Below are 25,435 nucleotides of genomic sequence, written 5' to 3'. Positions count from 1 at the left end.
CGCTCATACCTGTGACACTTGCAATAATTATTCAGAAATCAATTAACGGCATATATAGAGGTATAAAATCTCTAAAATAATGTAAAGGATTGTAAAAATAATGATATTTTTAATAAAAATGATGATTGCCCCTCTTCACAGGAGGTGATATTAAATTATATATCTAATAAACATTGCAACAAACAAAAATTCCAAAAACACGTATCCTCTATTTTTGTCCATAGTTTACGTACACGAAGTTGCAAAAAAATAGATCAACATTTAGTGCAAAAATTTAAACAAAAATGATGAATTTTTTAAATATTATTTAAACAAATAAAGTTTCTTGAAATATTTTTACGCATAAAAATTTCCTATCTAAAGACGAACAATTTACAAAAAAAAGAATTCAATTATCTTCTTTCGTTCCGGAGATATTCCCAAAAACATGGTTTCAACCCCCAACTTTGAGGGCTAATTTCACCCCTTCAATGTGAACGATTGCCAATAAAAAAAAATACGTGTCAAATATTTTTTTGAGAACTATCTTTCACATAAGTTTCATTAAAATCGGTGTGTCGCGGTTCGATATGTTTCCTTGTGAGGTGAAATGGGTTCCCATTAAGCAAAAATTTACTTTAGGAAATAAAGAAAAGTCTCATGGAGCCAAATCAGGTGAATAAGGAGGATGCCCCATCACAATAATATTTTTACTGGTCAGAAACTACTTGGCAGACAGTGCCGTGTGAGCGGATGCATTGTCCTGGTGCAACGACCATCCATCGCTTCATAACTGTGGCCTTTCTTTCCAAATTTTTTCACTAAATCTTTTTAGGACTTTAAGGTACTAGTGTTGGTTAACAGTCTGACCACTGGGAAACCACTCAATCATTACAATTCCATTAATGTGGAATTTTGATTTTGACATGCGTGCTTTTTTGGGTTTTGGGGTTCCTGGAGACTTCTACTCCATTGACTGGCGCTTACATTCTGGGTCATAGGTAAAAATCCAAGTCTCATCACATGTTACAAAAGATTTCAACAAATTTTACAAAAAACTTGATGTTTATATGCTGTTCGATTTTTACGTTAGACATTTTTCCGGCAGAATGCAGTTGCACGTGTTCACTAAATAACGCAATACTTCCAAATGGTATGACCGATTCAATCGAAATTGACAAGATGGATAGAGGAGGTATGTGGGATGATGCCACAAAAAACAATTGCTGCCAATTCTATTGTTTTTTCAAGCTACAGACCTAGTCTCGTTACTTTTGTGTCACACCTCGTACTGAACTACGTACTCACAACTACGTACTGAATTTGAAAAATGTTTTTCTTCAAACTCAAATTTCTCAAAAACTGTACGCACTGGAGACAAACGGCTTGCAAATTCGTAATCAGCACAAAAAATCAGTATATTGCTTATAATAATCACTGAACTGGAATCGAAAGATCAAAAAAGTAGTGATCTGCTAACCCGTGTTATCCTATACAACTGGCGAATTTGGAAATCAAACAGTTTAATCAATGGTTTTGAATATCAGCTCAATTTACCGGTCGCATGATAGCGACCCAAATATTAATCTAATCCTAACTCAATTTAAACGTACATTACTGCTTAAAAGTATCCGGACACTTGCAAAATATATATGTAACTTGCACCAGTAACTTGCGTTATCACTATTATCTCTATCCAGAAAAAATAAACATGTTATCAACAATTTATACACACATAATAGATATCGAAGAACACTCTGAAGTCGTTCTGCACCATAGAGATGAAATGAAGTAAAACCTGAGATCCTTTTAAAAATCGACTAACGGGTTAAGGTAGTCGTTGTGCGGTCCGCACTGGAAACACTGAGCTCAACTTTTGCTCAGTCGCAACAACATTTGTCCGTTTACCATTGTATATAGTTTAGTTTATTAAGGATAGTTTAAGTAGTTACATTAATAAATTAGTTTTAAATAAATATCGCGTTTTTATCCACGCAACAACTTAAATACAAACGTTCTAAATAGCCTTCATACAAAGTTAAAGTATGTTTTAACATACAGAATTGTTAGAACTTTAGAGTTTGTATAGATGCAAACAGCGAGAGCAGGCCATGTGCGTTTTGTTAAGGTGCTTTCTTGGTTGCAAGGGAAAGTTTCATTAGGCTAATGAATAATGAATAATCGTCAAGGGCCATAGTGGCATTGATGCCCTTACGGCCAATGTTTTGCCGAAGAGGCATTCTTGTACTGACTGCGAGCGTGGAAACACGTCACAGAATAAACGAGACATTTTATCTAGTTCCACCGTTGTATTAATTTTATAATCTACCTTTCGGTTTTTTCTGATTTTTCCTATAGAACAAACTGTCTCGATACTTTGAGCGGTAATGTGAATATAACAGAATAAATAATTAAAAATGTATAGCAATTAAATTTTGAAAGAAGATCGCCGAATTGGCGGGTGTCGTCCGGTTCAGGTTCGCGAATTCATTTCCGACCGCGCTCGACGTTGCAAAGTTCGGTTTAGTGAGCGATGCCGAATAAAACAATCGATTCGAGTTAATTTAATAAAGTTTATATTTAATACCGTGAATTATATTTGTTTTAATAACAAAAATGTTAGTTAAAATTATGGATAGCGGTACGTGTAAGTTGAATCAGTAGATTAAATCACTCACTCACAGCAGTAGTTGGGGCACTGTTGGATGGCGAGAGGAATTGGAGGGCCGTGGCCTCCTTCTGTACGCAAGTTACAGTATTCTCTCCGTAAATGTTAAAAAGATCTCTACCGTAAATGTTAAAATTGTATCCCCACTACTGGGGGGATACCCCTCGAAATCAGTCAAAAATGAAACACCATCGGTTGCCGAAACGACGAGGATCAAATATCGGTGAAACACATCCTAATGCGAGCAAAGGAAAAGATTGTAACTTTCTTATTTCTTACTATTTTTTCATGAAACTTTTACTGTTCTTTTTGTCTAGATTTCCTAATTAAAATGACACCAAACTTGATATAATTATGTTAACAATTGCGTATGTAACGAGTGATTAAAGTTTTTAGCATAAAATAGGACGGCGAATGGAAAAGAAAGAGAAGCAGAAGGTTGACGCGTTCGGCAAACATGAAAGACTCGTGCGTTTTCTGTCTTTTAAATTCAAAAATCAAAATTCTTTATTTTTGGGGTTTCATCAATGAAGCTTTGATTATCGTATTCATCTCGTTTTTCTGATTAAAATGCTACCAAACACGGTATAATTAAAATCATAATTACTTGTATAGCAAGCCTTTAGGAGGAATTCGCACCTTTACCGTAAATGTTACATCCCAAACATTTATGGCTTGTTACATAAGTTATTACGATCGTAATCATATCATGTTTGGTGTCATTTTAATCAGAAAAACGAGACAAATACGATGGTAAAAATTCCATTGACGAAAAACCAAAAATAAAGAATTTTAATTTTTAAATTTAAAAGACAGAACACGCACGAGTCTTTCATGTTTGCCGAACGCTCAAAATTCTATCCCTCCTTGTCTTTTGTATCACTGTCTCTTTCTACGTTCGGCACACTACAAAAAATGTAGGACCTCTACCGTAAATGTTACAATCGAGACCGGCAAAAGTAACATTTACGGAGTGAATACTGTATACTGCAGAAGAAGGCCGCGGAACGGGTTCGCGAGCGAGCGGACCCGCGAAGAAGGGCTAGGGAGCGCAGCCGTCAAGGACCTTCAACACTCCCTAGCAGAGGAAGGTGTATACCTCGTGGCACCGTGGGCATGAAGGTTATGTTAAAAAGAAGACAGGAGAGCAGCCGGGGATGCCGAAGGGCCCGGCCTGGCTCTCCCAGCTGAACGTTGCAGGCCGGCGCTTCCTCACATGCAGAGTGAGATCGCCGGCCTTCCGGGCTGTTTTAATCGGTTCCGGTGGGAAAGCGGCGGTTCCGGGGAGACCTTATGTCTCCTCTTGCAGAGCCGCCGCAGGGGCTGTCGCGTCCTGGGTGAGGGCCCAGAACGCCCTGCACGCTACCACGAGCGGGATGGCACGGCGGTGCCTCGGTGGTCCGGGCCTCCTCCGGGAAGAGCTCAAAAGAACATTGGCGCGGGGGCCCCAATTGTGTTCTTCTGGAGTTCCTGGGGCCCCCAATGCGTCTGGGTAGGACCACCGTAGGGGTTTTAGCCGGTAAAAATCCAGCATAATCCCGCACCCTTGAAGGAGGGTATTTTTCGAAGATTTCCGCCACGTTAAAAAAAAGTAGATTATATCAGATCTGTTCAAGTAACGGAAAACTCACACCAATGCGATGTGCGAAGAAGACGAGGCGATTTCGTAGATTCGACTTTGACACTCGAAGATTGCGAAAATGAAGTTTTTACGAGTACAGCACTCATCAGTAAACTTCACTACAAGGTGATCTAGTCTCTTTAGACAGCAATAAATACCGTATACTTAATAAAGTCGAATTTTCAAAGGTGCAGGAATGAGACAGACGCTAATGTAACGTCCCCGGGAACATCACATTAAATCCTGTCGATAAATAAAGAAGCATCTAATCCGAATATCTTTTTCTATTCCATTACTGACCGCAAATTACCGACCGCACCATAAAAATTCGCGTGGCAATTGGATGGGGTAGCTCACGCGTACAACATTGTTTAGAGTAGTCACCGATCGATGGTGCACGTGTTAGTTAGAAATAGACAGTAGATATACTTCGAAACGAAGTTATTATAAATTATTATTTAAATGTTTATATTATATATATTATTAATTATTCACTCATTATAAATTGCGTTATATTTTTAGATATTATTTTATGTATTGTTTGCGATTAATTATTTCTTCCATTAAAACACTTATAATTCGCGGATCTAAAAGTTATTAAAAATACGATTTAACGGGAAAACTTGTGAGAAACTAATTAATAATAAATCAAAGCGTATTTTTATTAATCAAACTAATATATATTTGCTACTAAATAAAGCGTAATAAAATAATAACTGCTTTTGAGCGGGAAAAACCCATGATTCTCTGGGTATAAAAGGGCGTGCAGCAGCGGTTGCGAACGCAGAGCAATCTTTGAAGTACTACGTGCCGGACCTCTTAGGAAGCGACGAACTGGAGCAGTTTTAACTGGTAAGAGCCTACAAGATTCTTAATTTTGACTGGACAGCGAGTATCAGCCAATTGGATACTCGATCGTTAGGTAGTTCTAGTAGCCAGCTAACGCAGGCTCCCCGTTCAAACGGTCTTGTATCTGAAACTCCGTAAGGAGAGTGCTATGCTCAGCCCCAGAAAGGACTAAGACATCAAATAAGAGCTCTCCAGTCACTCATATATATATATTTCTTACTTTCCTAAGTTATTAACTCGCCGTCAGATTCTCGGAGTTCGCTCTGGGTAGTTTAGTAACCAGCTAACGCAGGCTCCCCATGCTATTGAGCAGCTTGGTCTCTGAAGCCCGTGTCTTTTGGGTGGCGTTTCGGTAACTTCGATAAATAATTAAAGTCGAGCCATTTTTATTTGCAACCCTGTTGGTCACACGTCGGTCACTTGATTCTTGCATCGTTGGGTAGTTTTAGTAGCCAGCTAACGCAAGCTCCCCAATTAAGCGATCAGGTTTTGGGTGTCGATTTGTGCTCTGACAAAAAGGACCATGAACTAATTAGTTTAGAGTCAAACAAGGAGTAACTGTTCCACGTCTAATACAAATTTTAGAGTTTTTGTAATTAACCAAATATTGTTCTGACAGTTTTGTTAGGATCTAGATCCATCGTAAAATTGTGTTATATTTTTGTGTTGCATATATCATTATAAAACCGCGTAATTGAAGTAGTTAGCTACCGTTCTACGATTTGCGACAACAACAAGTCTATTATACTCCAATTTACTTATAGAATTCAGTCATACATACATTTTTATATTCGCTAAAGAAATTGTTAATTATAACTCTTTTTCTCATTATTTGAATAAACCTAATTAATGAAAGGTATTAACCTGCAGATTTCACTCTTTAACCACACGCCACCACGATCCCACATTCTTTTAGAATTAGTTATAGTAAAAACGAGTCGCTTAATATGCAAAAGCCGCTCTTTGCTTCATAAATGCTGTAAAATACCTGAGTCTAGTCGCAGGGACGTTACACTAATGTAAACAAGCAAGGTGGCCGCAGCGAGACATTTTTCTTTAATGCCTGTGTATTTTACTGAATGACACGTCCAATCGGAGGTCAGGGCAAAAATACCTGTTTCAACAAAATCTGCGTCGTGAACACAACCGTCTACCACATGACTTGCCCATTTCAAAGTAATGGTTCAGCCTTCGAGAAATACATGTATTGCTAGTAGAGAGAAACATAGTATCGGAATGCTTGTATTCCAGCAGAATACATATTTACTTCGACATTCCTAACAAACTTTTTATTATTTTTGCACATGGAATGTATTGACAAAGTTTGATAATAAAAAATTAAAACGCATTATACATGATTATACATTTACAGTAGTGGGACAATGTCTTTTCGTAAATATCTCGGAATTTTTATCTTTTTGTCATGGGAAAGAATTCCCAGTTCAAAATTCTACAATTTGTTCGTGGTTCTAAAATTTGTTCGGCATGGGATATGTTATACGTAATTATAAATATAATTAATATTCAATTAAAGTTTGTTGAGCACAAAAATTTTATTATTTTATAAATACTATAATTATAAAATAAAATTATAAAGTAGCTTATATTACTTTGTATGTTTATACCGCCACAAATATGATCACTACAATACACCTGTTTTACTGTTACTTTTAAAGAAAGTGTACCAATGTGAACATTTAGTTAACAGCTTGCGTTTTAATAGGATAAGTCGACGTAATATGCCGATAACTGATATTTAACTCTTATAGGCTTATAATAAAATTAAAAAATGCAAAAGTCTTCAAAAATAGTAGTTTACCAAAGTACTTGTTCGGCCGCGAACCGAAACCTATGCCGCGGCTAAGCAATTTATTGCAGGGCCCAAGCGGTCGGCGCGTAGGCCACCGTCAATAGTTTTTACTTCGGAGTACGGGTCACCGAGTACCCTATTGTCTATCAGATCCGGTCCGAACGAATCTTTCCGTAGACATGTACACACCATAAATCAGCTAACAGCTGAATTTTTTGTTTTAAAAACAGTTTTGGGCAAACAAAAGCATAGAGTTCTTCCTAACCGTTACCTTCGGAAACGCGAGGGTATTTAGGCGATTTTTCGTACAACGAACAACACAGTCGAACGTTGAAGCTTACACGGTTCGGATCGAGAGTCGAAGAAGTCAATCGTGACTTAGAAGTTTCCGCGTAACGCGACGTAGCATAGCCAATGCAGGGTGGTTCGGAAATCATTCACGACGCCATTCGAGTGAGACCCTGCACTCCTCGAATGGGCCACGGTAGGGTGGTTAACGTACATACACTGTACACTGTTCGGGCGAGCCCTACACCCTCGAACAGGCCACGGTAGGGTGGTTAAACGTACACATCAACATGATCCGAGTGAGTCCTACATTCTCAACTCGATCATCGTGAATGATCTCACGCAACGTGAATTATCACTCAAAACGAACAACGCTGAGCAAGACTCTGTTCTCCTCAAATCGAACGACATTGAGCGAGACCTTGTTCTCCTTAAAACGATTCTCATTCAATACGCAATCAACACAACGTACACATACTCGTACACATTTTCACCGTAGAGTCATTAACGAAACATATTTTTGTAAGGGGTTTTTATGCCGCAAGGCTTTTTCCCCTAATTCGAATCGCTAGAGCCAATAAACGATCACGATTTTTCAGGCTCAATTGTGTCTAAACAATTTTTATTTACCCTCTTCCTCAATCGAATTCATATATTCCTTGAAACACGAAATTTTTCCATGTTGGACAGATTTCGACGATACAGTATTTGAACAATATGCTTTTGCTTCTAGATTAGGAACAAGCAATTCATGAAAATCAATAATAGAGTTATCAAACCAATAAATGAACGGTTAAAGTGAATAGATAGACAAAAGGTTAAGATGAACTTTTTACATATTAAAAATAATTTTTATTGAAAAGTACTTTGTGTAATACTATCGTGAATATAAAAATGTAATCATACCTGCGTTGTTATTCGTTAAATATATACAATCGTGAAAATTCATGTTTACTCTAATTAATTTATTATAGTTAATACAGAAGTGGGTTTTAAAAGATTTGCTTCTATATCGTGTATACATTTCGAAGGGACTTACAAATATGATAATGTACTATTGTAAAAAGTTATTGAGAAATTATTGTTTTAAGTTGTTATATATAAATAAACAATCGCGGTTGCTTTATTATAGTGTTTGCAAAATAGTCAGGAAAATTCACACTATTTATAGCAACTAATGTTAAACACCTGCGGAAGTGCAATCGCGTTATGCATATTTACCCAATTAATTACATATAACTATGTTCACACAGTATTTACCACATTACACATCGTTATTTTGAATGGAACACCTGTGCTTAGCTGTTGTTGTTTCAAATCAACACTCTTACAATAATTGCACTAATTATACTACATACAATCCATTGAATAGTTTACATAAAATGTTATACTTTACGCTTCATATAATAAATTTAACATGTAAGATACATGGAATCATTTGCAATCGATTTTTCATGCTGATTTATTTCAAACTATGGAATATGTCATACAACGTGCGAAGAAATTCGCCAAGGCAGCGCTATAAAAGCAATTAATACAAAATTATTGTGAATGAAATTATGCTTATGGAAAGATTTAAATAACTTTTTATAAAAATAAAATTTGTTGAAAATTTTTATTATTGCAACTTGTTAATAGTCAATCAAATTTTGGTGAGGAAATAATTTTTTACAATTTTTTCATATACGTACAACAGGCGGACTAATTTAGTTTTCAAGGTACGAGGTGCGATCATTAAGTTCCGGAATTGTGTCTGCTGTGACCAAACGGATCACACGATTGACTTGCGCTCGTAGTATATATGAATAACAATCTTCGAGACATATGACACGAAGTTTGAAAGCAATATCTTCATTGAATCCTATGTTATACAAGTTTATGGTAGCATACACACGCTCTCCTTTGCGAAATCACGATGGACTCTAAATTGGAATAAAGGGACATAAAAAAAAAAAAAATGGAACATGGTTGTCCTTCCTCACCCTCCGTATTCACCATATTTGGAACCCTGTGATTTCTTTTTGTTTCCCAAAACGAAATTAAAGCTCAAGGGTCGCCGATTTGACACGATGGACGAAATTCAACGCGAATCGCAGCAGGCGCTTGACACGCTTCGACAAGAAGACTTCTAGGAAGCTTTTCAAAAATGGCAGAGGCGCTGATATTGGTGCATAGTTGCCCAAGAGGTGTACTTTGAAGGGGATAGTAGCCAAATTTGAAACAGGTAACTTTATCTGCATATACGGCACCAGTCCCGGAACTTAATGATCGCGCCTCGTAAACCAAAACTAAAAACTACTACTATTACTACAATGAATTCCGCTGTAAGCGGAGTAGCCATTTATTTACTGTTTCTAAAAAAAAAAAACATTGCAGCAATACAGCATAATCAGTACTACAAACTTCGATAAATGTACAAGAAAATGTACAATATGGCCGATTTTGAAATATACACTCGTCAAAAGAATTAAGGGGAGAATAATATTTTTTTGATTAAATTGTTAAACTTTAGAGTGCTATAACTCTGCGAGGAAACATCTATTTTATAATGCTTTTTGGGACGTGATAATACACTCATCAATTTTGGAGTTATATGACCTTAAAATGGAATAGAGCAAGTATGGAAATAAAAATTTCAAATTTAATGCATCGCGCCTCGTAGAGTGATTTTTTTTATTACCGTGATAAATTCGCATAAAAAGCTGTTCTTTTAGCTTTCACTTTGTTTCGTACTTTTTGCCGTATGATTTTTTCTTGTCGAGTTATTGCATTTTAACTAAGAAAACCATTTCTCTAAATGTAACAAACCATATTAGGCAAACGGGTCATTGTACACAAATGAGAACAAAATTATTTTCAAGATTGAAATCATAGCTTTGAAGACTTGGAATTAAAATCTCACAATCAGATTTAATATTATTTTATACCGTCTTATACTTTGGGTTCAGGATCAAAATTTCAGTGTGTGAACGATACCCATAAAAATAATAGTACATAATCTAAAAATCATTCTTCCGATTATTTCACTTGGGGCAAATGAACTGATTTTGGTTTTTTAAAGTTCGACTATTTTGAGCAGAAGTATTCAACTTCAAAGTTTGAAAAACAATTTTTAAAAAAGTATGCAAATTGTGAACGTAGTTTTAGTAGTACTATAGCTTAAAATGTAACGAATGTAATTTCCTGCACTTTTTAAAAGTCTGAAATCCACGGTTTCTAGTGCAATTTTTAGTGTAAAGCCAACAGACATAAGATTATATGTACGGTCAATGTTCAATCGTTAGAAAAACATTAATTTCGATTTCATCCGTTATGCATACAGATTACTAGTATCAGCAATGTATTCGTAGGAACAGAAGATGATCCTTGGATCATGCATATTCCACCAAAACTCTAAAAATGTCTGCTCGTTATATGTGTAGGAAAAAATGGATAAAAATCATGTCCCTAACAATAAATTTTGGCTGAATTAACATCCAAAATAGCTCTCTTAAAACGAAAATTTATGGAAAATACTGGTATCAAAAATATGCATTTTAATATGCACATTTGGAATCTTTATAATACGATTTTGCACTTGATATTTTTCGTGACCGATATTGAAGCGAAAGATTCTCACAATTTCGTGACCAAGGTTAAAATATAATTTAATAATAATTAGTGACGTGCGGAATAGAATTAATTAATAAAAACTTTAAATATTAATAGAAGAATGGAGCAAAATTAAACCCAGTCTTACTGAAAAATTGGCAAAATACATGCGAAATAGATTGCGTGCGGTAAAATACATATAGTCGTGCGTACCCAATAAAATACCAATTTTTAGTTTAAACAAATTGTTGGTCACTTTTCTGCAAATGTAACTGTAAGACTTTTTCCAGACTCAATCATAATAACTTTGTCCTTTTTATATTTACACAACTTTGTTTCTTTTGATACTACTACATATGTATGTATATATACAGGATGTTCGGCTACTGGTGGGCATAATTTTAGGGAGTGATAGCTGGGGTAATTCTGAACAACTTTTTCCTTTACCAAAATGCTGATTAAAGCTTAGTTTTTGAATTATTAATGAAAAACACTGACCAATCAGAGCGCGAGAATAGTGCGCGCTCAGATGCGAGAGCGACGGGTGCCAGCGTGACGGTTGACAACACGTGTAGATAATATTAAATTTACTATAATGTTTAAAATGTGCACCATTCTCTTCTAAGCGCACCCGTTCGATTATCGACAACCAACTGACGTTTTGTACAGAATTTTAGAAACAAAGAACTTGCATTGGTATTGTCTTTCCACTATACTCAGTATATTCGTTAAAAGTAATTCGTGTCGTAAAGATAAATTTTTCGACTCATCAAAATAAATAAAGTAAATTTAATATTGTCGGTAATACGTGTTGTGCGATCGCAATACAGTAAAGACTGGATAACTGCGACAAACGATGGACTGGATAACTGCAACGTTACTATCCCCACCACTTAGGGGGATCCCCCTTGAATTTTGACACTCGACGAGCGAGCAGCGTATGTAATGTAATCCGAACCGGCGTATCGATGTGACAACACTAATGCAACAGTAAAACTTTTTTATTTTTTGGTTTTACTAAATATTACTTTTACCAATGTAATTGTGAAATTCTCCTGATCAAAATAAGACCAAACACGGCATAATTTGAACAACATTTGTTTATGTAGTAATATTGTTTGTTTTTTCGAGTGTATGGAGGCGCGATTTTGTATGGAACCAAAAGGCTATTACATACTCGTCAGACTTCTCTAAAAATTTAATTTTAAACAGCCTCACTCGTTCGCTCTCTGTCCTTTCCTACGTTTAGCGGTCGACGCGAGCCAAATGTAAACAAGGAATCGACACCTCGACTCGATAACTGCAACGCTTGTTCCCGATTTTGTTGCAGTAATCCAGTCTTTACTGTAATACATTTTGCAATAACTGATTCTTTTCTTTGAATTACTCATCGCGCATAATGTGTCATGTGTACAGGGTGTCCGCGCCAAAGTGTTACACGAAAAAGTGTCACGAAAAAGTGCTTATATGGAAATTGCAGGGTAAAAGAGGCCCTATGTTTTGGCAGAAGCAAAATTTTTTTATTGTTATTAATGTAAAAGATATGATGGTGAAGTTTCGTTTTTTTAAATGAAACTATAATTTTTTTCTTGATCAAGTGATAGTGCTTTTCAAGACGAATTCATCAAGGTTTTATGTACTTACCCGATTTTTATTAGTTTTCGAGATATAACGCTTAGAAATTTACTGATTTTCAGCAGTGACATCTCGGTTTGACGAGTAAGTCATAAAAACGTTCTTATTGTTACGGTAAGTGCCGCTGGTTTGACTCTGCCTGCCGAAACAGATAGGCGGGGTGTATGGTCAAAATGGCAGGTCCGAAGAGTAAGAAACGTGAAAACTATTGTCCATTACGATTTAAGTTTTCCATATCGAAGATGATATTAATAATTTTGAAGGTTGGGACATTTATTTAAATGTTTCAGTAGAGGGTAGGTATAAAGACAATTTAACAAAAAATAATATGCAAAAAATTTATTCCACGTGCTTTCCGCTATTTGAAATACAAGTTTGTATACGTTTTACAAATTCGTTCTCGACGTTTTCCATAATTTCGCACGGGATATTTACGCATGCATTGTGTATTCTATTTTTCAAGTCAGTTATATTGTTAAATTGTCTTTATACCTACCTTGTACTGGAACATTTAAATAAATGTCCCAACCTTCCAAATTACAATTAATATCATCTTCGATACGGAAAACTTAAACCGTAATGGACAATACTTTTCACGTTTCTTACTCTTCGGACCTGCCATTTTGACCATACACCCCGTCTATCTGTTTCGGCAGGCAGAGTCAAACCAGCGGCACTTACCGTAACAATAAGAACGTTTTTATGACTTACTCGTCAAACCGAGATGTCACTGCTGAAAATCAGTAAATTTCTAAGCGTTATATCTCGAAAACTAATAAAAATCGGGTAAGTACATAAGACCTTGATGAATTCGTCTTGAAAAGCACTATCACCTGATCGAGAAAAAAATTATAGTTCCATTTAAAAAAACGAAACTTCACCATCATATCTTTTACATTAATAACAATAAAAAAATTTTGCTTCTGCCAAAACATAGGGCCTCTTTTACCCTGCAATTTCTATATAAGCACTTTTTCGTGACATCAATAGTTCATGAGATATTAAGGTGTAACACTTTGGCGCGGACACCCTGTACATGGTGAGGAACTTTCGTAAACGAATTGATGTGTAAAAAAGGTGGGTATTTTTAACGTTTCGATACTAAGGACTGGACAATCGTGGTGCTTGTGTGATTGTGTGTTTGTTTAGTGTAGATTCCGAAAATTGTACTATTATTATACGGAAAACATCAAATAATATGACACTCACCCTTTTTACTTGACAATCCCATAGAGCGGGTATCGATATGCTCTTGTGGATTTTAGCGAGTAAATAGGTTTCTTGTCATACGACGATATACTTCAAAATTAATTAAGAATTCTCGCATCGTAAATTCACTCATGAGGTAAGCGTCCGAGTATTCTTTCATTTTATGTCGTTAAACAAATAGTCATTTTTTTTAATTATCTAAAAATACTGCGCTTGATCTTTACCTTTATTTTCGCTTAATCCATAGAATTAGTTTCGTTAATAAATTTATACTTATTAATAGTTGTGAATTTTATAACTACTTACCGGCTGACGTATTACCGATGATGGTAACTATGTTACCGATATCGCGCGATTTGTTTGGTCACAACCAGGGTCAACCGTCACGCTTGCACCCGTCGCTCTCGCGTCTGAGCGCGCGCTATTCTCGCGCTCTGATTGGTCAGTGTTTTTCATTAATAATTCAAAAACTAAATTTTAACCAGCATTTTGGTAAAGGAAAAAGTTATTCAAAATCACCCCAGCTACCACCCCCTAAAATTAGGCCCACCAGTAGCCGAACACCCTGTATATTTGAACAAGGAAAACTGAAGAAAATCTATTGCTTGCGTCGCTCTCTACTAACGATCTGATTCGATCTGAATCTCCTAACTTCCTACTGACTCGCACCTTCGTTTCTCTCTCTCACTCTCTCTCACTCTTTCTCTCGTCCTCATCGCTCATTCGTTAGCCCATTCGCTCTTACCATTCGCGCGCTTTTACAAAACCTATAACAAAACTATTAAAAAAGTTAAAAATTGGACAGTGTTATATTCATTATTTTATGCTATCACGTTACAAGACTTTTCGTAGCGCCCATAATGGATACGATAACAATTACATTTCTTACTTTTTGATCGAATAGTATGTAAATCCTTCATTAGAAGATTCCACACACGTATATCACACGCGGTTGTATAATAAATGCCAACTGCGCTTAACGAGGCATTTGAGAAAACCTCAAATCTAGAAGTCTTGACAAACCTACACAGAATGTCATAAGACCCAAAAACAAATAGAATATCATTGTTCTAAAACTTCAAATGTGTCCAATCGCGATCTTGAAATCATTGTATTCTAAACATTGACTTGTAGATAAAATGTTAGATTTTAAGACGGTTTATGACATTGAAGGTTTGACATAGCAGTAATAAAAGACCAAGGAACCATTACTTGTACACTACATTTGGTAGGCACATTAAGCCCAGGGTTGGCGTAGTTGTATTTCTTTTTTTCGGTACATGTAATTTGAAAAGTCGAGGCGATCCTTGGGTTTATTACTGTTACGGTAATTTGTAAGTCGGATGGGTCACCGGTCAACGGTTTTGGGCCGGATGACCGCCGCAGGGGAAAGTGACAATTTCCGATTTCGGGAGACGTCACACATTTCCCACCCCGTATTTTCTTCCTTCTCAGAATCCTGAGAAGTTTATATGTACTTTGTAAAAAAAAGATGCGAGAGAGTCTCCGCTAAGAATTTGACATTGAAAGATTAAACCTCCTCCGTATCGTTATTCGTTAAATTGTTGTCGGCCTTTAATTGATTTCCTACCTTTAACCCGGAATAGTCTACAGACTAATGCATTTGCTAACATTTCTTATTACATATTTTAGTTGATTTACACTGACATTCAAACAATGGAATGAATTGACAACTCATCCAAAACAACATGAATTCACAGTATGGCAACTCCAAAAGTAATCAATGAACTCAAATCCAGCAAATAAGATGGCCAAGTCATAGAACTATGAGTATCAAGCTATTTTCTTAATAAATATATTATAATATTTTAACTCTAACCTTTGGCAGAGTAAAGGTTGAAAGAGTGCCATTAAGAAGATTGATCAATGTGTTGTAAAAAATATTGATATAGTGAACTATTAAAAATATTATTGTTAAAAAGTAAGAGCGGCGAATGCATGTATCAAGAACCCTGCATTAAATATTAACACAAAATCACAATTAATTGTTCATACTTGTTTAAATATGAGCATTTCTGCTGTATGTAGCTGATATGCCACTTAATCATATTCATTTCATAAGTTTAATTATTTCTTTTAAACATCGACATTCCATACATTTTTAGGTTAGACGGATCATGCATCTTTCTAAATAAAATTTTACTACATATTCAGTCCACTCAATTACAATCTAGAAATATAGTTTTAAACAAAATTTAACCTATTTTCATCTTACATAGCAATCGTAATACTCATAAATTGTAGTATTACTATATAATATTATATTATATCAGAAACCATGTGCCCCTTGCATTTCTTAACGTCATGCCCAGTCAAAACCCTTGAAAAGAAACTGAATAAAACAATAATTGAAGTGTATAAATACAAAGAATTATATTACCACACTGTGGGAAAATTATCGAGCAACAGGAAATGAAAAGCACTACTAACAATTATTTTTTAGCAACAATAGCCATAAAAGCCTATGTTCCTTACGGCGGTGATTAGAACCGCGTCATGCTCATACCTGCAACGCTTATAATAATTATTGTGAAATCAATTAACATATGAAGAGGTATATAATATCCAGAATATAGTAAAAGATTTAAAAAATAATGATATTTTTAATATAAATGCTAATTGCCCCTCTTCACAGAAGGCGATTTTATATTATACATATATCTAATAAAGATTGCCACAATCAACAAATTCCAAAAACACGTATTCTCGATTTTAATCTGCAATTTACGTACAACAAGTTGCAAAAAAATAGTTCAACATTTAGTAAAAAAATTTGAACAAATACTGTAAATTTTCAAAATATTATTTAAACAAATAAAGTTTATTAAAATTCTTTTACGCAGAAAAATTTTCTATTGAAAGGCCCACAATTCAAAAAAAAGCTTCTAATTATCTCCTTTAATTTCGGGCATACTTCCAAAAATATGATTTCAGCCCTTAACTTTAAGGGCTAATATCACTCCTTCAATGTGAACGATGGTCGATATACAAAAATACGTGTCAAATATTTTCTTGAGAACTATCTTTCACATAAGTTTCATTGAAATAGGTGTGTCGCGGTTCGATTCCCTTATAAGATTCATTGGGACTATTAATAAAATAATATTTGGAACGTTATACGAAAATAATTCTCTTCCGTTCGCGAACGGGCGGCCAGTAATATTCTCCCGTACTCTCTTATACTTTACTCGGGGCATCTGAGAGATGCTCTATCCTCTCTCGACCGACAGCTGCCAAACTCTGCATGTTGAACAAGTGTCCAGGAACAAGCTCCCATACACTCTCCATATTTTCCAGGCAGGAGGTACTCTCCTGTCAGAGTTTCTTTACTAGCTCTACTAACTCTACAGGCGTCCTGGTATTTGTCACCGAACTCTCCTGTCAGAGTCCCTAGGCTAGTCCAAGAACGGCTAATGGTCCTTACCACGTTCTCTCTCAGATTGCCAAATAGGCCGATCCCTGTCGCGCGCCTCTAGTTTATATCTGCCGGTTACTATCACGCGGCCGCGTTATCAACACATTCGTTGTTAGGTCCGCATGACGCGCTTTGTCTCTCGCTCCGCAGAGCAGACAACGATCTCTCACGTCGGGATACAATTAAATTTCTCGAGAAATTCCGCTTTTCTAGAATATTCGCGACGCTATATATTATTTCAGTCTATTCTATACAATTATTATGGGGTTCCTAACAGATTCTATATCTGATTCTTAATAAACAATTTATCTTATTCGCTCGCGTTTCACACAATTCGTTTCTTGTACGCTACAGTACTAATGTAAATAACTTTAAGGTATGAGGAAGAGAATCAAAAAGCGCAAGCTTATATTTGGAATAGTTAAAAGAACAAGAAGTAGTAAAAGAAAAAGTTAAAAAAATGATAAAATAGAGATGGATAGAAAGACACAGTAATAAAGGGAAAAGAAAGCTAACGAGTAATTAGCTAGAAGTGAATGTAAAGATATTAGTAGGAGGCGTAAAAAGGCAAGGAAATTGTAGGCTAGATTTATGCAGAAACGAAAAGCATGCGCGAAGACATTATGTTATTAAGAAGAAAAACAACACAAGCGACATGTAAAGAATGTAAGCTAGGTCAAAACAAACGATGGGATTGAAAGATTTCTAGACCAAAGAAAAAAAAGTCAAAAGGGAAAAGCAGACATACAAAAAGACAACTAGGGTATCGCAAAGGAAAGCAGCGAAAAGAATATTATAAAGACACTAAAAAACATATAAACGACAATGAATGAAAAAAAAAGCGAAATTAAGAAAAAAGGAAAAGGAAAGGATGATGAAAAGAGAAAAGAGTTAGCGAGCAAAATGAAATATCTGGGAAATAAAATGGAAACATTAAAGAAAAAAAAACAAGGCGGAAGGTGGGAATAATAAAAATAGTGGCATTATAAAATTACGAACCTTAATAAAAACATAAGAAAAAAGGCAGGGAAACAAATATAATGTATTAAAATGGTTAAAACTATAAAAGGTGTAAGTACTTGACGAAAGAAATTCGTTATTTTTATGAAAAAGATTTAGGAACACGCCATTAAACGAATAGAGAGAGAGACAAGATCAGGAGTATTTGTGAAAATTGCAGAAATAGAAAAAACATTTACATAGAACATCGTTTGACATGAAAGGACCCAAAAATCGGTTCAGAATGTGGAATTCTACAATACAATACAATATATTTTAAAATCTTCAAAATCGATGATAATGCGATTAATCCACAAATTCGTTGAAAAATTCTATCAGTGTATTAACAAAAGTTTCATTGAAAAAAAAAACAAACTTAAAAAGCACTAATTTTATTTTGTTGAAGAAGCGGATTCAAATAAAGTGGATTTAACTTTAAATAGTTAATTTATTATCACACAAATAATCTTACTCTAGTTCTAATAACAAGTTAAATATAACCAGCACAGCCGAGCACTGGTAGGAATCTAAATCTAAAAAAAACTCCTTGCAGAATTGTAATTGCTTGAAGTTATTTAACGAGGGTGGAGGAAAGAAACAGGGATTGGGTAAAATATTGAAAGAAAGTGGATTTTTGGAAGTGAAAATTTATGGCTACTTAAACGGTCTAGAACTGATGGCAGGAAGAAGCCCGTGGTTAAGCTAATTTCTATTGTTATTTTAAAAATTTTCTTTGTAGTTCCGTGTCTCAAGATTTCAGAATTCTTAAGTACTCTATTAAGAAGTAATCATTTACATTATAATCAGTAATTGAACGATTCTCAGTTAAGAATTGGATAGTAATTGTCAATAATTAACTAAATTAAATTAACTCTTAACTTTAATTGAAGACTTTATCAACTAAGGATTTATTTTCAACCTTTAATTATGAATACTTTAATTTTTAATTTAATCGCGTCTAGTCAACGATTTGTCAAGTAAAAATTTATTTTTGATTTTGAATTGTAATTTATAAAAACTGAAAATTGAAATCTAATTTCTAATTAAAGTTTATATAAATACTTCTGTTTGCAAATTAACACTTAATTTCTCGATTTTAAGCTGTATTTTCGTTACTAATTAAGGTGAAATTTGTATAGAATATTATTATTCTTATTGTTATTTGCTCACCTACCTATTCTTCTACTCGTTCAAGTATTATTATTAATATATACTTATTATTGGACCATCTCTATTATTAACAGTAACAATAAATAATAAACTTAAATAATAATAAATTAATATCATGTATAATCATTAGTTTGTTTACTAAATTTAGGCACGATTAAATACGTACATTCTATATAAAGATACATATAAATATTATTATTAACTAAAATGTTAAATTGTTAACATAATGTTCAATCAGATGTTAAATTGTAATAATTAGTTTCAAGAAATTATATCTAATTTTAATCTTTAATCAGATGCCATAAATAAAGAATTAAGATGTTATTTTTAATAAGAAATTTTGGTTATCGATTAAACATCAACCATTAATTAAAAGGTCTCAATTAAGATTAATGTTTCATCTTCAATCTGGTATGTTCAAATTAAAAATTAAACTTTTACTTGTAACTAGAAAATCATTCAATAAACAGTTACGAATTAAATTTAATTAAGAGACATTTCATTAAAAATTAATCTTTCATTGTTAATTAAATTATTCATCAATGAATTAAAAATTTGATTATTTATTTGAAATCCTGGTCAGACTTACTTTAATCACATATATCTTACCCTCAAATCAAACAAGTTCTTGTCTATGCTACTATAGAATTAAATGACTTTATATCTATAGCACAAAGTAAATCAGAGGCGACACTCTCTGTCGGTATTTTTGATCTCTCGAAAACGCTGTCCCTTTAAGTTGGTTGTATAAACGAGCGAGAAATTTAAATCAAGTAAATCTACTTTCATGTCAACCGCTAATAATTTGGAATATATTTGTAATAAATTTTCTGCATATTACTAATATTGTCTTTTGAGATATTTTTATCAATTTTATGACATTGAAAAGTTGACAAAGAAAATATACCAAAATAATTGCTCTACAAAATATGTATATTTGAAGAATATATATTACGGAAATGAATATTACAAATAACTTATAAGAAAATGAAAAACTATATATCACAAGAAATTACAGATGAATGTGTTACAGAGATATGGCAACTTTTCTCATTGTTTTCTGTGTGTTCCCGTTGAAAACATTCTTTTTTGACAGCCATACTTCTACACTACGCACATACGCATCCCCGATTCTTTTGATTTGAGCATTTAAATCGGTTGTATGTATCCTCTGTCTTTCTCTAAGAGGTAAGTTTCCTTGTCTAATGTCGCCTCTTGTTTTATCCCTACTTTTTGTCTATAGTATGATGGCATCAAATCGGTTCTTGTCTATGCTACCGTGTAACTGTATACTGCAAAGTGTATTTCTTGTGTACGATACGATGAAACCGTTTCTAGAATTAGCCGCATGGTGCAGCACTTTACCCAAATCAACTAAAACTTTGATCCTCAGATTTGAACATTTTCACATCACTCTAGAAATATGTTTTATTTTATTTAATATAAGAAGTACGGTAATAGAAATGTATAATTATTAAATTATAATCGTATAATATTGTACATAGAGATATGTTTGAATCAAGTAAATATTTTCCACTTTATTTGAAAACGTTTTCATTAATCAATTGACCGTATGAAATTTGTGAACTATATTTACACGATTGTTTTAAAAGTAATAAAAAATTGACCGCTTTATAATGCGATAGAGGTAAGGATAATAGTCATTTTGACATTCATAAGTGAGAGTTCATTGTTCAAAAAATTTGAGGCGAAGAAGCCATATTCTCACATAGAATATGTTATAGGCTTGACTTTGCAATTTTGCTTTCACGACTTCATACAAAGTATATTTTGATATGTTTTCGTTCGTTATGAACAAAGTTGTATTTTTTATAATATCAAGCTGGTTACTACTCTTGTCACTTCCATATTCATCGGGGTAATGACCACAGTAGTCGACGCCCGCAACAAGAATCAATCAATCAATCCATATTCATCAACGTAAGATAAATAAGGATCGCTCGTAGTTTCTCAGTTTTGCCGCACGAGGTCCCCAAAGCCATTTCGGAATTGTTCCGCCACACACGTCATCAAAAACTATTCAAATTTCTTTTATGTATAAATAAAATTATGATGATACACTGGCAATGCCATTTCACTAAGAAAACTTTTGTATCACTTTCTTATTTATATCTACATACATATAAAATATAACCTAATATACAATATATTAAGAAACTAATTTGTCACAACATTGCTAATATTTCACAACTTACTATTCTGGCTTCAAGATTATTTGATTTCATAATTGCTTTTAAAACCATTACATATTATGTTTGCCATATGATACTTGCTAGGTTATCTAACTATGTTAGGTTAGTTTGCGAAAATCTCTTCACATTTTATTTGTCACACTTGTTAAAATATCTTTATTAGTTTTATTGATTGATCCATTTTTAAAGGGTTATAGAAAAATATCAGATTCTTGTGGTTTATAAATGCGGATATTATCGCGAAATTAGCGTCAGAGATTCGCTACCAAACTGCGGTGAACAATTAATACAAAATAACGATATTCTATGGAAAGCAATAATGTTCTACACGTCGTGCTCGTATGCCGTCCCAGCAAAATAGTAAAGTTATACAATATCGATAAGATATCTTTCCCTATTCCTTACACATTTAGTAATACGAGCAATATTGAAATACTGACTATATATATTATTACTTATCTATTAGGTGTACAAATGAATAATCCAAATTATTTTAAGCTGTTATAAAATTAATGCATTTGGTGGGATATCAAGGGCGTGCTTTACTATGAGTTGTTAGAACCAGGTGAAACAGTTACTGCAGATTGCTACCAGCGACAATTAATCTGCTTGAGTCAAGCATTGGAAAGAAAACGACCGTATACTGGCAAAGGAGAACGACCAGTGAAACTGTTGCACGACAACGCGAGGCCACACATTGCTTCCAATACAAAAGATGTCATAATGAGTCTTGGATGGGATGTTTTGCAGTACCCGGCATATTCACCGGACACTGCTCCGTCAGATTATCACCTATTCCGGTCGATGCAACACGCCTTATCTGATATGCACTTCCAATCAGTGGACGAGATCCGAAAATGCCTTGACGACTTCATCGCGTCTAAAGACGTAACATTCTTCCGAGATGGAATTCATCAGCTACCAGAAAGATGGCTTAAAGTTATAGAAAGAAATGGCGACTACTTTGATTGAACAATTCAATTTAGTAACTTTTAAAATAAACCTTGAATGAAGCAGAAAAATTGGATTATTCATTTGTATATCTAATAGATTGTCAGTATTATTTCTACCTTAATATAGATAGTCATAACGTAAAAAATTTTTCATAAATAGAATTTTTCTTTTTATTATTCTATTCCTTTACAAACAAATACCGGTACAAGGGCTGTCGCTATCATTAAACTACACTAACTCAGAAGCAGTCTAAAGACATAAAAATCAAACTGCCCTTATTCAATGGAGCAAAAGATATACAGTATCTTTAACACGATTAATAAATTACAATAAACAATAAGGCTCCCTTAACGGTTTGAGAAAGTGTCTTTGCAAATAGCTCAGCAACATCTCGAAATATTTTTAATACAACTGTTAATAGTATGTGTAACTAATAATAAGTATGATGATTTGTTGTTTCCTATTCTTCTCTTTATTTCATAAGTTCAATTTAAAGAAACGTAACTAATTTGTAATAAAAGAGGTGCACTAATTAAATTAACGTAGAGCACAAAATAACCTGGCGCCCCCACTGATCGAAACTTGAATGGTAAGCTTCAGATAGTTATGTCAATCCTATTACAAAGTTTTATATTTAAAAAAAAATGTAATTTCTTTTACAATCATACATTAATATAACCATTTGTTCTCCACGCGCAGTAATCTTCGTAAATTGAGATGATAACAATATGCATTTGCGTGTAGTAATGCAGCAAATAAAGTAAAAATATGTATAGAAAATATCATCACACAGCAAAAAGCAGAATTAAAAATATTACAGATTTGATAAAAGAACATCCAATTGATAAAAATTTTGCAAAAATTATTAATGTCAAAAAGTTTGAAAAAGTTCATACAGACTATAGCATAGACTTCTAGCTGTTTTCACTTTGGCAGGTATAACGGCCCAAACAAACATAACGGTAGTTAATTAAACGGTTCAACTCCATCACATAGTCGTCGTGAGTACTACATATTCCTGTTCTAACGTATTATCTTAAGCTGATGATAAATTTAGATTTATGGAAATTTAGTTATTGGAATAAACCTAGTAGAATGTTACATAGAAAATTACAATCAATATTAATTTAATATAAAATTTCAGAAAAAATTATATAAAATGCTATTTCTGTAATTTGAAATTTTTTTCCGAACTTTCTTTAAAAAAAAAACAAAAATTGAATTAAAATTCACAATAAACGTTGAATTATAATAATATAATTGAAGAATAATAACTAACGTATACTGTGTTTTTGTTATATAGAGTATTTCTGATAACTTGCTCAACTTATCATTGCCGACAGAGAAAAATGAATCGACACAAACTTATTTTGATTTCAAACAGTAAATAATGTGGTTCATGATTTTTTCTTACAAAGTATACCTTTTACGAATTCTTGAAGTCACTGCTGTTTGTTTTAATAGCAATAATATTTTTATCTGTATTGTTATAATTGGAAAATAAACTTATAGCATGTATGATTTGTAGACTTTCATATCGTTTGGTATAAAGAATTCATGATAATTTGTGAAAGAAAAAGGGTGATGAATTGATATTCTACTTATTTCTGTTCTAAATGTTTAAAAAATGTTCCTTGTGTTTTTCATTATTTTTAAGACATCTATAACGAAGGCTTTGTTAATTAATAAAAGGGCTTTACTTGTAATGAAGGATTTACATTTTTGCGAAATCATCTTGATTTGTAAAAACACTACCAAACTGAACGTATTCAGTAAGGATTCAATAGAAACGAAAGAATTGCAAGGTAATATTTAGAATAGAAATAATAAATTGTTCAAATGATTACGTTTCTACATATTTTCTTAACTTTTTTTAATATTTTATCTTTTGATAATCAATATATGATACATAACATAAATTTACATCACCCCTTGCACGATAACTATGTCACTACTATTGAAAACACAAGAGTTTTGAAAATTTTAAAAAATAACATTGAATAGGAAAGCATGACCCATAGTATTTGTTGTTCAAAAACAAACAACTATTGATTTCAACACATTTCTTTACATTGGCACAAATAACGAAAAATTTCTGAGTAAAAAGAATGAAAATATTCTATATATACATAAAGCAACTTCGACATTCGAATAGTATATTACATTTTTTTCAACACCCTGTAATTTTATTTAGTTAACAAAAATATAAACTTTATGTTCGTAACTTATAACAGCTATTACACATATTGCGTATTTTGAACAAAGTAATGTATCATTTTAACGATAAATTAATATTCTAAGACTGGAATGGTATAATTATATATGTATTAATTTCCTTACGAAAAAACTGATAATACCTTGCAGGATGTTGTTGTTGTATGACCTGCTTCAAACGTTAATACACGCTACAAATTGTTTCTTTTGAACATTCATTTGATCTATCCTATCATTCTTATTTCACACCGACGTGTCTAAGTTATTAAAATTTTTTCAACGATGATAAACTAAATATTCTTGTACAGCATTCGTTTCTTGTTTATTATATGTTTATTATATGTATTCTATTTAGTTATACTATTAATATAAACTAATTCACCAACTGCAATGTTTAAATAACTATATCTCAAATGTTTTTAAATTTTAAATTCTTCATTTTAAAAACAACACGTTTTCTATTTATTTTTTTCATTTGCGTATGGTTGTTTCCGACCAATTCGCATATTGTAATCACATTTTTTTAATACATTACATATTCTTTAAGAATTTGCTTTCCTTCCGCTCTCTTTTAAAAGTCCGGCTGTTAACTTTGATACATTTAATATAAAATTGGTATATATATCTCTAATAATTTTCCTTTTGACATACATATCGTATATCAAATCCTACACATTACCTCAACCATCTAATAATCTCAATTCATCTCATTATATTCAGTATAACATATCGTAACAGCAGCTTTTTTATGATTTACGTTTTGCATTTTTCAAAATCACAAATTGACGGATTTTGTATA

General features: G+C 33.4%; 1 protein-coding gene across 4 annotated transcripts in view; it reads right to left on the bottom strand.

Moving 5' to 3' along the window:
* The window catches only part of mas (trypsin-like serine protease domain-containing protein masquerade), a 68,930-nt gene that overhangs the window by 40,910 nt on the left and 2,585 nt on the right, over positions 1–25,435 (bottom strand). The gene's annotated exons all lie outside the window — the stretch shown is intronic.

Source organism: Megachile rotundata, chromosome 13, assembly GCF_050947335.1.
Source record: "Megachile rotundata isolate GNS110a chromosome 13, iyMegRotu1, whole genome shotgun sequence".
NCBI lineage: Eukaryota > Metazoa > Arthropoda > Insecta > Hymenoptera > Megachilidae > Megachile > Megachile rotundata.
The sequence above is the reverse complement of the archived record's forward strand: the minus strand, read 5'-3'. Positions and strand labels throughout refer to the sequence as shown.